This window comes from Triticum aestivum, chromosome 2A, assembly GCF_018294505.1.
Source record: "Triticum aestivum cultivar Chinese Spring chromosome 2A, IWGSC CS RefSeq v2.1, whole genome shotgun sequence".
NCBI lineage: Eukaryota > Viridiplantae > Streptophyta > Magnoliopsida > Poales > Poaceae > Triticum > Triticum aestivum.
Genome location: NC_057797.1, coordinates 716,892,688 through 716,907,394, shown reverse-complemented (window position 1 = coordinate 716,907,394; position 14,707 = coordinate 716,892,688). Strand labels below are relative to the sequence as shown.

The 14,707-nt window shown below is 44.3% G+C and overlaps 1 pseudogene; it reads left to right on the top strand.

Moving 5' to 3' along the window:
* Window positions 1-1,082: 1,082 nt before the first annotated feature.
* LOC123191905 (polygalacturonase inhibitor-like) lies at window positions 1,083-13,193 on the top strand (annotated as a pseudogene).
* Window positions 13,194-14,707: the final 1,514 nt, after the last annotated feature.

Sequence of the window (14,707 nt, the reverse complement as noted above, 5' to 3'; positions counted from 1 at the left end):
CCGGTCAATAACCAACAGCGGGATCTGGATACCCATGTTGGCTACCACATGTTCCACGATGATCTCATCGGATGAACCACGATGTCAAGGACTCAATCAATCCCGTATACAATTCCCTTTGTCTATCGGTATTTTACTTGCCCGAGATTCGATCGTCGGTATACCAATACCTTGTTCAATCTCGTTACCGCCAAGTCACTTTACTCGTTCCGTAACACATCATCCCGTGATCAACTCCTTGGTCACATTGCGCATATGATGATGTCCTACCGAGTGGGCCCAGAGATACCTCTCCGTTTACACGGAGTGACAAATCCCAGTCTCGATCCACATAAAACAATAGATACTTTCGGAGATACCTGTAGTGCACCTTTATAGTCACCCAGTTACGTTGTGACGTTTGATACACCCAAAGCACTCCTACGGTATCCAGGAGTTACACGATCTCATGGTCAAAGGAAGAGATACTTGACATTGGCAAAGCTCTAGCAAACGAACTACACGATCTTTGTGCTATGCTTAGGATTGGGTCTTGTCCATCACATCATTCTCCTAATGATGTGATCCCGTTATCAACGATATCCAATGTCCATAGCCAGGAAACCATGACTATCTGTTGATCACAACGAGCTAGTCAACTAGAGGCTCACTAGGGACATATTGTGGTCTATGTATTCACACGTGTATTACGATTTCCGGATAATACAGTTATAGCATGAATAAAAGACAATTATCATGAACAAGGAAATATAATAATAATACTTTTATTATTGCCTCTAGGGCATATTTCCAACATGATTCCCCGCGGGAACCGAGGTCGTTGGGGGAAGACGAGGCGCCGTGTCGCTGACGCGGCTGGCCCGCGGCTTTTTCGCGCCAAAACAGCTCGCCCTGGCGCCCCCGGGCGCCCGCCAGCACGCCGGGTTCGGCCTGGGTCCGCCGGCGCTGTTTTCGGCCCAGGCCGGCGAAAATCAGGCTTCTGGGACGCGACTGGACCATTTTTTCGGCGCCGACGCGAGAAAATTGCCTGGGGAGGCCTTTTTGGGAGCGCGGCTGGAGACGCACTCACAAATTAAGACAAGATGGGCGCCTCATCACTCATGGAGCACTGCGACACCCTGGTCGTCGTGGTGCTCCTCGCCGCAGCCGCAGCGGCACGGGCGAATAACGAGTGCCACCCCGGCAACAAGGCGGCGCTGTTGGCCATCAAATCCGCCTTCGGCAACGCCTCCTACTTCAACTCATGGACGCCCGCCACCCCGTGCTGCGAGTGGGCCAACGTCTCCTGCGACGGCTCCGCCTCCCCCTACACCACGCGCCGCATCGTCGGCGTGTCCTTGGTGAACGACGCCAGCCTCGCCGGCCCGTTGCCCAGCGCCGCCATCGCCCGGCTCACCGCGCTGCAGCAGCTCGTGCTGAACTACATGCCCGGCGTGAATGGCACCATCCCGCGCTACCTCACCCGCCTCAAAGCCACCCTCAGCTTCCTCGACATCATCTCCATGGGCATCTCCGGCCCGGTGTCGTTGTTCCTGTCCGAGATCACGGCGCTCAGCTACCTCAGCCTCTCCTTCAACAAGCTCACGGGCCCAATCCCGGCGTCGCTCGGGGACATGCCCAACCTCTACTTCCTCGACCTCGGCTATAACCGCCTCACGGGCACGATACCGCCTCAGCTCCTCAGGAAGGGCTCATACGTCTACCTCTCCCACAACAAGCTCACCGGCAGCGTCCCGGCCGAGTTCGCCCCCGTGAATTTCTGGACCATCGACCTGTCGTATAACGGGTTCAAGGGCGACGCCTCGTTCCTGTTGGGCGCGAACAAGCCCCTGCTGAACCTGGACCTGTCGCACAATGCCTTCAGCTTCAACCTGTCCGCCGTGCAGCTGCCCGAGGGCCTCAACAGCTTGGAGCTGAGCCACAACTGTTGGGTTTCGTAGTAATTTCAAAAAATTTCCTACGCACACGCAAGATCATGGTGATGCATAGCAACGAGAGGGGAGAGTGTTGTCTACGTACCCACGTAGACCGACTGCGGAAGCATTGACACAACGTAGAGGAAGTAGTCGTATGTCTTCACGATCCAACCGATCAAGCACCGAAACTACGACACCTTCGAGTTCGAGCACACGTTCAGCTCGATGACGATCCTCGGACTCCGATCCAGCAAAGTGTCGGGGAAGAGTTCCGTCAGCACGACGGCGTGGTGACGATCTTGATGTACTATAGCAGCAGGGCTTCGCCTAAACTCCGCTACAGTATTATCGAGGACTATGGTGGCTGGGGGCGCCGCACACGGCTAAGGAATAGATCACGTGGATCAACTTGTGTGTTCTTTGGGGTGCCCTGCCTCTGTATATAAAGGACTAGAGGGGGGAGGCTGGCCGGCCAAGGGAGGGCGCGCCAGGAGGGTCCTACTCCCTCTGGAAGTAGGATTCCCCCCCAATCCTAGTTGGAATAGGATGCCTTGAGGGGGGAAAGAGAGAGGGGGGGCCGGCCACCTCTCCTAGTCCTAATAGGACTAGGGGAAGGGGGGAGGCGCACAGCCACCTTGGGCTGCCCCTTTCTCCTTTCCACTAAAGCCCACTAAGGCCCATATAGCTCCCGGGGGGTTCCGGTAACCTCCCGGTACTCCGGTAAAATTCCGATTTCACCCGGAACACTTCCGATATCCAAACATAGGCTTCCAATATATCAATCTTTACGTCTTGACCATTTCGAGACTCCTCGTCATGTCCCTGATCACATCCGGGACTCCAAACAACCTTCGGTACATCAAAATGCATAAACTCATAATATAACTGTCATCGTAACCTTAAGCGTGCGGACCCTACGGGTTCGAGAACAATGTAGACATGACCGAGACACGTCTTCGGTCAATAACCAATAGCGGGACCTGGATGCCCATATTGGCTCCTACATATTCTACGAAGATCTTTATCGGTCAGACCGCATAACAACATACGTTGTTCCTTTTGTCATCGGTATGTTACTTGCCCTAGATTTGATCGTCGGTATCCAATACCTAGTTCAATCTCGTTACCGGCAAGTCTCTTTACTCGTTCTGTAATACATCATCCCGCAACTAACTCATTAGTTGCAATGCTTGCAAGGCTTATGTGATGTGCATTACCGAGAGGGCCCAGAGATACCTCTCCGACAATCGGAGTGACAAATCCTAATCTCGAAATACGCCAACCCAACATCTACCTTTGGAGACACCTGTAATGCTCCTTTATAATCACCCAGTTACGTTGTGACGTTTGGTAGCACCCAAAGTGTTCCTCCGGCAAACGGGAGTTGCATAATCTCATAGTCATAGGAACATGTATAAGTCATGAAGAAAGCAATAGCAACATACTAAACGATCGGGTGCTAAGCTAATGGAATGGGTCATGTCAATCAGATCATTCAACTAATGATGTGACCTTGTTAATCAAATAACAACACTTTGTTCATGGTTTAGGAAACATAACCATCTTTGATTAACGAGCTAGTCAAGTAGAGGCATACTAGTGACACTCTGTTTGTCTATGTATTCACACATGTATTATGTTTCCGGTTAATACAATTCTAGCATGAATAATAAACATTTATCATGATATAAGGAAATAAATAATAACTTTATTATTGCCTCTAGGGCATATTTCCTTCAGTCTCCCACTTGCACTAGAGTCAATAATCTAGTTCACATCGCTATGTGATTAACACCAATAGTTCACATCTTTATGTGATTGGTTCACATCTCCATGTGACTAACACCCAAAGGGTTTACTAGATTCAATAATCTAGTTCACATCGCTATGTGATTAACACCCAAAGAGTGATCATGTTTTGCTTGTGAGAGAAATTTAGTCGACGGGCCTGCCATATTCAGATCCGTATGTATTTTGCAAAATTCTATGTCAACAATGCTCTGCACGGAGCTACTCTAGCTTATTGCTCCCACTTTCAATATGTATCTAGATCGAGACTTAGAGTCATCCAGATCTGTGTCAAAACTTGCATCGACGTAACTTTTTACGACGAACCTTTTTGTCACCTCCATAATTGAGAAATATTTCCTTATTCCACTAAGGATAATTTTGACCGCTGTCCAGTGATCTACTCTTAGATCACTATTGTACTCCCTTGCTTAACACAGTGTAGGGTATACAATAGATCTGGTACACAGCATGGCATACTTTATAGAACCTATGGCTGAGGCATAGGGAATGACTTTCATTCTCTTTCTATCTTCTGCCGTGGTCGGGCTTTGAGTCTTACTCAACTTCACACCTTGTAACACAAGCAAGAAACTTTTTCTTTGACTGTTCCATTTTGAACTACTTCAAAATCTTGTCAAGGTATGTACTCATTGAAAAACCTTATCAAGCATTTTGATCTATCTCTATAGATCTTGGAGCTCAATATGTAAGCAGCTTCACCGAAGTCTTTCTTTGAAAAATTCCTTTTAAACACTCCTTTATGCTTTACAGAATAATTCTACATTATTTCCGATCAACAATATGTCATTCACATATACTTATCAGAAATGCTGTATTGCTCCCACTCACTTTCTTGTAAATACAGGCTTCACCGCAAGTCTGTATGAAACTATATGCTTTGATCAACTCATCAAAGCGTATATTCCAACTCCGAGATGCTTGCACCAGTCCACAGATGGATCGCTGGAGCTTGCACATTTTGTTAGCACCTTTCGGATAGACAAAACCTTCTGGTTGCATCATATACAACTCTTCTTTAACAAATCCATTAAGGAATGCAGTTTTGTTTATCCATTTGCCAGATTTCATAAAATGCGGCAATTACTAACATGATTCGGACAGACTCTAGCATAGATACGAGTGAGAAACTCTCATCGTAGTCAACACTTTGAACTTGTCGAAAACCTTTTGCGACAATTCTAGCTTTATAGATAGTAACACTACTATCAGTGTCCGTCTTCCTCTTGAAGATCCATTTATTCTCAATTGCTTGCCGATCATCGGGCAAGTCAACCAAAGTCCATACTTTGTTCTCATACATGGATCCCATCTCAGATTTCATGGCTTCAAGCCATTTTGCGGAATCTGGGCTCATCATCACTTCCTCATAGTTCGTAGATTCGTCATGTTCAAGTAACATGACCTCTAGAACAGGATTACCGTACCACTCTGGTGCGGATCTCACTCTGGTTTACCTGCGAGATTCGGTAGTAACTTGATCTGAAGTTACATGATCATCATCATTAGCTTCCTCACTAATTGGTGTAGTAGTCACAGGAACAGATTTCTGTGATGAACTACTTTCCAATAAGGGAGAAGGTATAATTACCTTATCAAGTTTTTTTACTTTCCTCCCACTCACTTCTTTCGAGAGAAACTCCTTCTCTAGAAAGTTTCCGAATTTAGCAACAAAAGTCTTGCCTTCGGATCTGTGATAGAAGGTGTATCCAATAGTTTCCTTTGGATATCCTATGAAGATTTACTTCTCCGATTTGGGTTCGAGCTTATCATGTTGAAACTTTTTCACATAAGCATCGCAGTCTCAAACTTTAAGAAACGACAACTTTGGTTTCTTGCCAAACCACAGTTCAGATTGTGTCGTCTCAACGGACTTAGATGGTGCCCTTTTAAACGTGAATGCAGCTGTCTTTAATGCATAACCCCAATACGATAATGGTAGATCGGTATGAGACATCATAGATCGCACCATATCTAATAAAGTACGGTTATGATGTTCGGACACACCATTATGCTGTGGTGTTCCAGGTGGCGTGAGTAGTGAAACTATTTCACATTGTTTTAACTAAAGACCAAACTCGTAACTCAAATATTTGTCTCTCCAATCAGATCGTAGAAACTTTATTTTCTTGTCACGATGATTTTCCACTTCACTCTGAAATTCTTTGAACTTTTCAAATGTTCCAGACTTATGTTTCATCAAGTAGATATACCCATATCTGCTCAAATCATCTGTGAAGTTCAGAAAATAACGATATTTGTCGTGAGCCTTAACACTCATCGGACCGCATACATCAGTATGTATTATTTCCAATAAGTCTGTTGCTCGCTCCGGAGAACGGAGTCTTAGTCATCTTGCCCATGAGGCATGGTTCGCAAGCATCAAGTGATTCATAATCAAGTGATTCCAAAATTGCATCAACATGGAGTTTCTTCATGCGCTTTACACCAATATGACCTAAATGGCAGTGCCACAAATAAGTTGCACTATCATTATTAACTTTGCATCTTTTGGTTTCAATATTATGATTATGTGTATCACTACGATTGAGATCCAATGAACTATTTTCATTGGGTGTGTAACCAAGGTTTTATTCATGTAAACAGAACAACAATTTATTCTCTTACTTAAATGAATAACCGTATTACAATAAACATGATCAAATCATATTCATGCTCAACGCAAACACCAAATAACACTTATTTAGGTTCAACACTAATCCTGAAATTATAGGGAGTGTGCGATGATGATCATATCAATCTTGGAACCATTTCCAACACACATCGTCACTTCACTCTTAACTAGTCTCTGTTTATTCTGCAACTCCCATTTCGAGTTACTAATCTTTAGCAACTGAACTAGTATCAAATACTGAGGGTTTGCTATAAACACTAGTAAAGTACACATCAATAACATGTATATCAAATATACTTATGTTCACTTTGCCATCCTTCTTATCCGCCAATCACTTGGGGTAGTTCCGCTTCCAGTGACCAATCCCTTTGCAGTAGAAGCACTTAGTCTCAGGCTTAGGATCAGATTTGGACTTCTTCACTTGAGCAGCAACTTGCTTGCTGTTCTTCTTGAAGTTCTCCTTCTTCCCTCTGCCCTTTTCTTGAAACTAGTGATCTTGTCAACCATCAACACTTGATGTTTTCTTTGATTTCTACCTTCGTTTGATTTCAGCATCACGAAGAACTTGGGAGTTGTTTCTGTTATCCCTTGCATATTATAGTTCATCACTAAGTTCTACTAACTTGGTGATGGTGACTAGAGAATTCTGTCAATCACTATCTTATCTGGAAGATTAACTCCCACTTGATTCAAGCGATTGTGGTACCCAGACAATCTGAGCACATGCTCACTAGTTGAGCGATTCTCCTCCATCTTTTAGCTATAGAACTTGTTGGAGACTTCATATCTCTCAACTCAGGTATTTGCTTGAAATATTAACTTCAACTTCTGGAACATCTCATATGGTCCATGACGTTCAAAACGTCTTTGAAGTCCCGATTCTAAGCCGTTAAGCATGGTGCACTAAACTATCAAGTAGTCATCATATTGAGCTAGCCAAACGTTCATAACGTCTGCATCTGCTCCTGCAATAGGTCTGTTACCTAGCGGTGCATCAAGGACATAATTCTTCTGTGCAGCAATGAGGATAAACCTCAGATCACGGATCCAATCCGCATCATTGCTACTAACATCTTTCAACACAATTTTCTCTAGGAACATATCAAAATAAACATATGAAAGCAACAACGCGAGCTATTGATCTACAACATATATATGCTAATACTACCAGGACTAAGTTCATGATAAATTAAAGTTCAATTAATCATATTACTTAAGAACTCCCACTTAGATAGACATCCCTCTAATCTTCTAAGTGATCACGTGATCCAAATCAACTAAACCATAACCGATCATCACGTGAGATGGAGTAGTTTTCAATGGTGAACATCGTTATGTTGATCATATCTACTATATGATTCACGCTCGACCTTTCGGTCTCTGTGTTCCGAGGCCATATCTGCATATGCTAGGCTCGTCAAGTTTAACCTGAGTATTCTACGTGTGCAAAACTGTCTTGCACCCGTTGTAGATGGACGTAGAGCTTATCACACCCGATCATCACGTGGTGTCTGGGCACGACGAACTTTGGCAACGGTGCATACTCAGGGAGAACACTTCTTGATAATTTAGTGAGAGATCATCTTATAATGCTACCGTCAATCAAAGCAAGATAAGATGCATAAAAAGATAAACATAACATGCAATCAATATAAGTGATATGATATGGCCATCATCATCTTGTGCTTGTGATCTCCATCTCCGAAGCACCGTCATGATCATCATCGTCACCGGCGCGACACCTTGATCTCCATCGTAGCATCGTTGTCGTCTCGCCAATCTTATGCTTCCACGACTATCACTACCGTTTAGTAATAAAGTAAAGCATTACATCGTGATTGCATTGCATACAATAAAGCGACAACCATATGGCTCCTGCCAGTTGCCGATAACTCGGTTACAAAACATGATCATCTCATACAATAAAATTCAGCATCATGCCTTGACCATATCACATCACAACATGCCCTGCAAAAACAAGTTAGACGTCCTCTACTTTGTTGTTGCAAGTTTTACGTGGCTGCTACGGGCTTAAGCAAGAACCAATCTCACCTACGCATCAAAACCACACCGATAGTTTGTCAAATAGACTTTGTTTTAACCTTCGCAAGGACCGGGCGTAACCACACTTGGTTCAACTAAAGTTGGAGAGACAGTCGCCCGCAAGCCACCTATGTGCAAAGCACGTCGGGGGAACCGGTCTCGCATAAGCGTACGCGTAATGTTGGTCCGGGTCGTCTCGTCCAACAATGCCGCCGAACCAAAGTATGACATGCTGGTAGGCAGTATAACTTATATCGCCCACAACTCACTTGTGTTCTACTCGTGCATATAACATCAACATAAATAACCTAGGCTCGGATGCCACTGTTGGGTTTCGTAGTAATTTCAAAAAATTTCCTACGCACACGCAAGATCATGGTGATGCATAGCAACGAGAGGGGAGAGTGTTGTCTACGTACCCACGTAGACCGACTGCGGAAGCGTTGACACAACGTAGAGGAAGTAGTCGTACGTCTTCACGATCCAACCGATCAAGCACCGAAACTACGGCACCTCCGAGTTCGAGCACACGTTCAGCTCGATGACGATCCCCGGACTCCGATCCAGCAAAGTGTCAGGGAAGAGTTCCGTCAGCACGACGGCGTGGTGACGATCTTGATGTACTACAGCAGCAGGGCTTCGCCTAAACTCCGCTACAGTATTATCGAGGACTATGGTGGCTGGGGGCGCCGCACACGGCTAAGGAATAGATCACGTGGATCAACTTGTGTGTTCTTTGGGGTGCCCTACCTCTGTATATAAAGACCTAGAGGGGGGGGGGGAGGCTGGCCGGCCAAGGGAGGGCGCGCCAGGAGAGGGAGTAGGATTCCCCCCCAATCCTAGTTGGAATAGGATTCCTTGAGGGGGGAAAGAGAGAGAGGGGCCCGACCACCTCTCCTAGTCCTAATAGGACTAGGGGAAGGGGGGAGGCGCACAGCCACCTTGGGCTGCCCCTTTCTCCTTTCCACTAAAGCCCACTAAGGCCCATATAGCTCCCGGGGGGTTCCGGTAACCTCCCGGTACTCCGGTAAAATCCCGATTTCACCCGGAACACTTCCGATATCCAAACATAGGCTTCCAATATATCAATCTTTACGTCTCGACCATTTCGAGACTCCTCGTCATGTCCGTGATCACATCCGGGACTCCGAACAACCTTCGGTACATCAAAATGCATAAACTCATAATATAACTGTCATCGTAACCTTAAGCGTGCGGACCCTACGGGTTCGAGAACAATGTAGACATGACCGAGACACGTCTCCGGTCAATAACCAATAGCGGGACCTGGATGCCCATATTGGCTCCTACATATTCTACGAAGATCTTTATCGGTCAGACCGCATAACAACATACGTTGTTCCCTTTGTCATCGGTATGTTACTTGCCCTAGATTCGATCGTCGGTATCCAATACCTAGTTCAATCTCGTTACCGGCAAGTCTCTTTACTCGTTCTGTAATACATCATCCCGCAACTAACTCATTAGTTGCAATGCTTGCAAGGCTTATGTGATGTGCATTACCGAGAGGGCCCAGAGATACCTCTCCGACAATCGGAGTGACAAATCCTAATCTCGAAATACGCCAACCCAACATCTACCTTTGGAGACACCTGTAATGCTCCTTTATAATCACCCAGTTACGTTGTGACGTTTGGTAGCACCCAAAGTGTTCCTCCGGCAAACGGGAGTTGCATAATCTCATAGTCATAGGAACATGTATAAGTCATGAAGAAAGCAATAGCAACATACTAAACGATCGGGTGCTAAGCTAATGGAATGGGTCATGTCAATCAGATCATTCAACTAATGATGTGACCTTGTTAATCAAATAACAACACTTTGTTCATGGTTTAGGAAACATAACCATCTTTGATTAACGAGCTAGTCAAGTAGAGGCATACTAGTGACACTCTGTTTGTCTATGTATTCACACATGTATTATGTTTCCGGTTAATACAATTCTAGCATGAATAATAAACATTTATCATGATATAAGGAAATAAATAATAACTTTATTATTGCCTCTAGGACATATTTCCTTCAACATCGACATCTACGGCGACATCCCAGAGATGGTGGTGGACATGATGCTGAATTATTTGAACGTGAGCTACAATCGCCTCAGCGGCGTGGTGCCCGCCGGTGGCAACATGGCCTGGTTTGATCAGTCCTGCTTCCAGCACAACAAGGGGCTGTGTGGAAGTCCACTTCCACCCTGCAAGCAGTGGTCGTCGTCTCCACTCTCGACCAACCCGTACGTCCGGCTGTAATCTGATGGATGGATAATTACAACTTTATTATCATATAAGAAATAAAGGATAGCATCCCTGTGGCTTTTTCTACTACTGTTTACTGCGTGTTTTCATCAGTTGGATTAGCCAGCTGCTTGTTAGACTACTCATAGTGGAGAGTAACTTAGAGTAGTAACATGCATATGTTACTAGTCTATGTTACTACCTTTATAGTGGGGAGGGACTTAGATTAGTAACTTAATTTATTAGCTTATAGACTTATTTTGTGTTGGTATGTGTGATGTTATTCGAAGGGGAGCCTTGGCGCAGTGGTAAAGCTACTGCCTTGTGACCATGAGGTCATGGGTTCAAGTCCTGGAAACAGCCTCTTACAGAAATGTAGGGAAAGACTGCGTACTATAGACCCAAAGTGGTCGGACCCTTCCCTGGACCCTGCGCAAGCGGGAGCTACATGCACCAGGTTGCCCTTTTTTTTATGTGTGATGTTATTCATAGTATGAGTAACTAGCTATGTTACTCAAATCATCTCTCACTATTAAATCATTGTCACATAAGCAATTTGCTGAGTTGAACCTTATATTACTCCTGAATGAGCAATGCTAGACCTACGTACAAGTCCTACGTGCTGATGTGGCCCAATAACAGATAGAAATTTCTGTTGCCTCAACAGCACTACAGCAGACGTGCTGGTCCACAGTTCTCAGCCTGTGTTTGGTTTGAGTCATGTCACTATTAAATCATTGTCACATAAGCAATTTGCTGAGTTGAACCTTATATTACTCCTGAATGAGCAATGCTAGACCTACGTACAAGTCCTACGTGCTGATGTGGCCCAATAACAGATAGAAATTTCTGTTGCCTCAACAGCACTACAGCAGACGTGCTGGTCCACAGTTCTCAGCCTGTGTTTGGTTTGAGTCATGTCCCCGGACGAGACAGGACGGTCCCATTCCATTTTTCGTGGTGTTTGATTCAGAGGCGAGATGGAGTGGGACGACCCAAGCAGGGCCCCCTAGCTCGTGGTGTCACAAATACTTGAACTGCTGCGGTGACTAGGTACATACAGTGGGTCCTAGTCATTATTTTCTCAGTTCTGAGCTATGAGAATCTAACTTCCTTCAAATCTTTGAGCTATAACAGTTTTCAGTTGGTGTTCAAACTTTCCTGTCTTCTATACTGAATATAATATAGACGCACAGTCAGTTATGTGCGTGCAACCTTCAAGCCCTCTTGCAGCTTTGGAACTTTAAGTCAGTCATGAGTTGGGCTAGGGTTCAAATTTTCTTCCAGCATGTTTTGCCTCTGTAGGATTTATTTTTAGCTCAGATGAAATTCCATGGTTTGATGCTCCGTGCATAGTTTCTGATGCAAACCGTACATCTATCAAAAGGCACAATGCAACTGAACTTGTTTTCTATTGCTTGGTTCCACTAAGATGCATGATTGCAACCTATTCATTATCTTTCAGTTTTTAGATGTGAGAAGATTGCCCATGTCCATGTGTGTGTGTTGTGCTCATTTGAGCAAGAAATTACCAAGTGTATGTCTTTTGCAAATGTGTTCGTCCATGGAGTTCTCCTCTGCTCACTCTCACTGTGCTCTCATCTCTATAGGTGTGAGCGAGCAGGACGAAGCAATGGATGCTGCTCGTGGTCCGCTCCTTCCCCACCAGGACGACGCCCACAGCAAGCTCAGGGTTTGCTCCTTCTCTGCGTGGCCTGTTAACACCTCTCCCGTCCATGGAAGCCTGGAAGGTCCACCTCCCCTCTCCTCTCCCTGTTCAATGCAATTTCTTTCTTTCTTTTTGCTCTTTCTGATTCAAGCATGCTAGAGCATATTCCAGTATGTGCCCATGTGGCTCACAAGTTTGGAACATCGAATCTAATTAGGGATTAGATTAGAAGTTTGGAAGGTGTTCTGCTGCTGCTAATCAAACCACCCTAGCGAGTTACTTAGTTGATGCAGATGCAAGAATGCTCACTTGTCCTGCCTACCGTGCCACTGCTCGGTTTTCGGTGTATTTGTGTTTGTAACTGATGCAAAGCTATCAAATCTTGTTGTGTGCAAAGCTAAGCAATCAAATTTTACTGGTGTGTGTAATCAACGTAAAGCAATCAAATAAACTTGCTACATGTTGCTTAGCTTATTTACCGGAACACTTTTAGGACCACTTATATAAGTAACAAAGAAACCTCAGCTTGCTTAATTTGTTACTCCCTCCATCCCATAATGTAAGACGTTTTCTTACACTAGTGTAGTAGTGCCAAAAAACATCTTATATTATGGGCCGGAGGGAGTACTTCTCAATGACAAGCATATATGTCAAATTAACTTGTTATTTCTCCTGTCCTTGTGTGGCAGGATTCGGTTTGGTACAACACCATCACCGAACCGATGCAGACGACAAAGACCTTCAGCGTGCCAGGTACCTTGGCGCTGCTGCTTCCGTGCGATGGCGGCAGCGGTGGGTTCGGCATCGGCTACAAAAACAGCCACGGTGACCTCCTCTCTTTGCCTCTAGCAATTCTCTTCTGATGTAGGTGGTCTATGTTCATCTCTAACCCATGTGTGTGTGTTGTGCTCATGTGAGCAGCATATTACCAAGTTGTATGTGTGTTGAAAATGTGTTCTGCACATTAGCAGATCATGTTGATGTGATACAGTACAGTGGTTTAGTTCTTTAATGAACATGAGCTGATTTTCTTATCTCTGCTTAGGGATTCTTGTTGTATGAATTTCAGTTTTTGATGTTCTGCCCACTGATGCTTATTTATTGGTGTATGTGCTATGCAAATATGTTCTGTACAATAGCAGTTCATGTACATCATACAAGTGTTTGCACATGCCATACTTACCTGCACCATCAAACTATCTTCTTTATCCACTAGCTGCTGCAAATGCCAACTACTCCCTCTGTCCCACAATTTTTCGCAAGCTAAAACAGATTGCAAAAACATCTTATATTATGGGACGGAGGGAGTATTATGATCTGATGGATGCCTCTATGTATATATATCGAGAGAAGTATAATAATGGTTAGAGAAAAGTTGAGCTATTACTTTGGTGCCAAGACATGAAAGTTTATTACTTTGGTGCCAAGACATGAAAGTATTTCTTTTCAAGGTCAGGGTAGTAGGACCGCATGCAATGTTCAAATATTTATATAGGCGGATCACTTGTTCCACTCAATCGATTCGTTCTTTAGCACTAGTCACTGCTCAAATTAGCACAGGAACAACAAGAGTGAATTCCATTTTTTACCTTGTAGTTGTACATTTGTGACACATATTACCCTATTTAGCGGAACTTTTATCGAAATGTCAGATTTTGGAGACTTTTAACACGGTTTTACCCCAGTTTTACATTTTGTTTGTTTATGGTCGATAGGATCGGCATGTTGCGTCATTGATTCGTACAAAAAACTGTAAGGATCGGAGGGCATCATTGGCGATCTTGTCCAAGCTTCTCTTGCCTATCTGTTCCACTCCTTGTGGCCGTCGACATGTTTTTGGATACAGGGCGTCACCTCACACCTTACCTGATGGACACGCATCAAAAAACAAGGGTCCAAAGATTTCAAAAGGGGCATTCTAGACGAATTTTCACTCGAAGGGGTAATTAGTGTCACAAATGTATAAATATGGGGTAAAAAGTGGAATTCACTCGAACAACAATATCATGGCACTCCAAACTAGTCATGTTAATACGTAGTATTAATTAGTATTGAGTCTCTGTGATGACTCTCCTCTCATATATGGGTTAAATCTTGCATCTGTGTGTGACGCGTATTTAAGTTTGTTAGATATAAATAAAAGAAGAGCAACGGGTCATTCATGCTAGCATGATTTTTTCTCCCGCTTCAAATTTTTTATGCCAGCATGATTTTTTCTCCTGCTTCAAGAAATATGTGCCTGATCGCAGCAGTCCAGTCCATATTATCTATCATTGGTGGAAACAATTGAACAGTTTGGTGAATTCACGGCATTTATGCCTGCCCTGTACTTTCTTCAGAGCATCTTAATTCACTGTGTTGGTTTGTTAATTATATT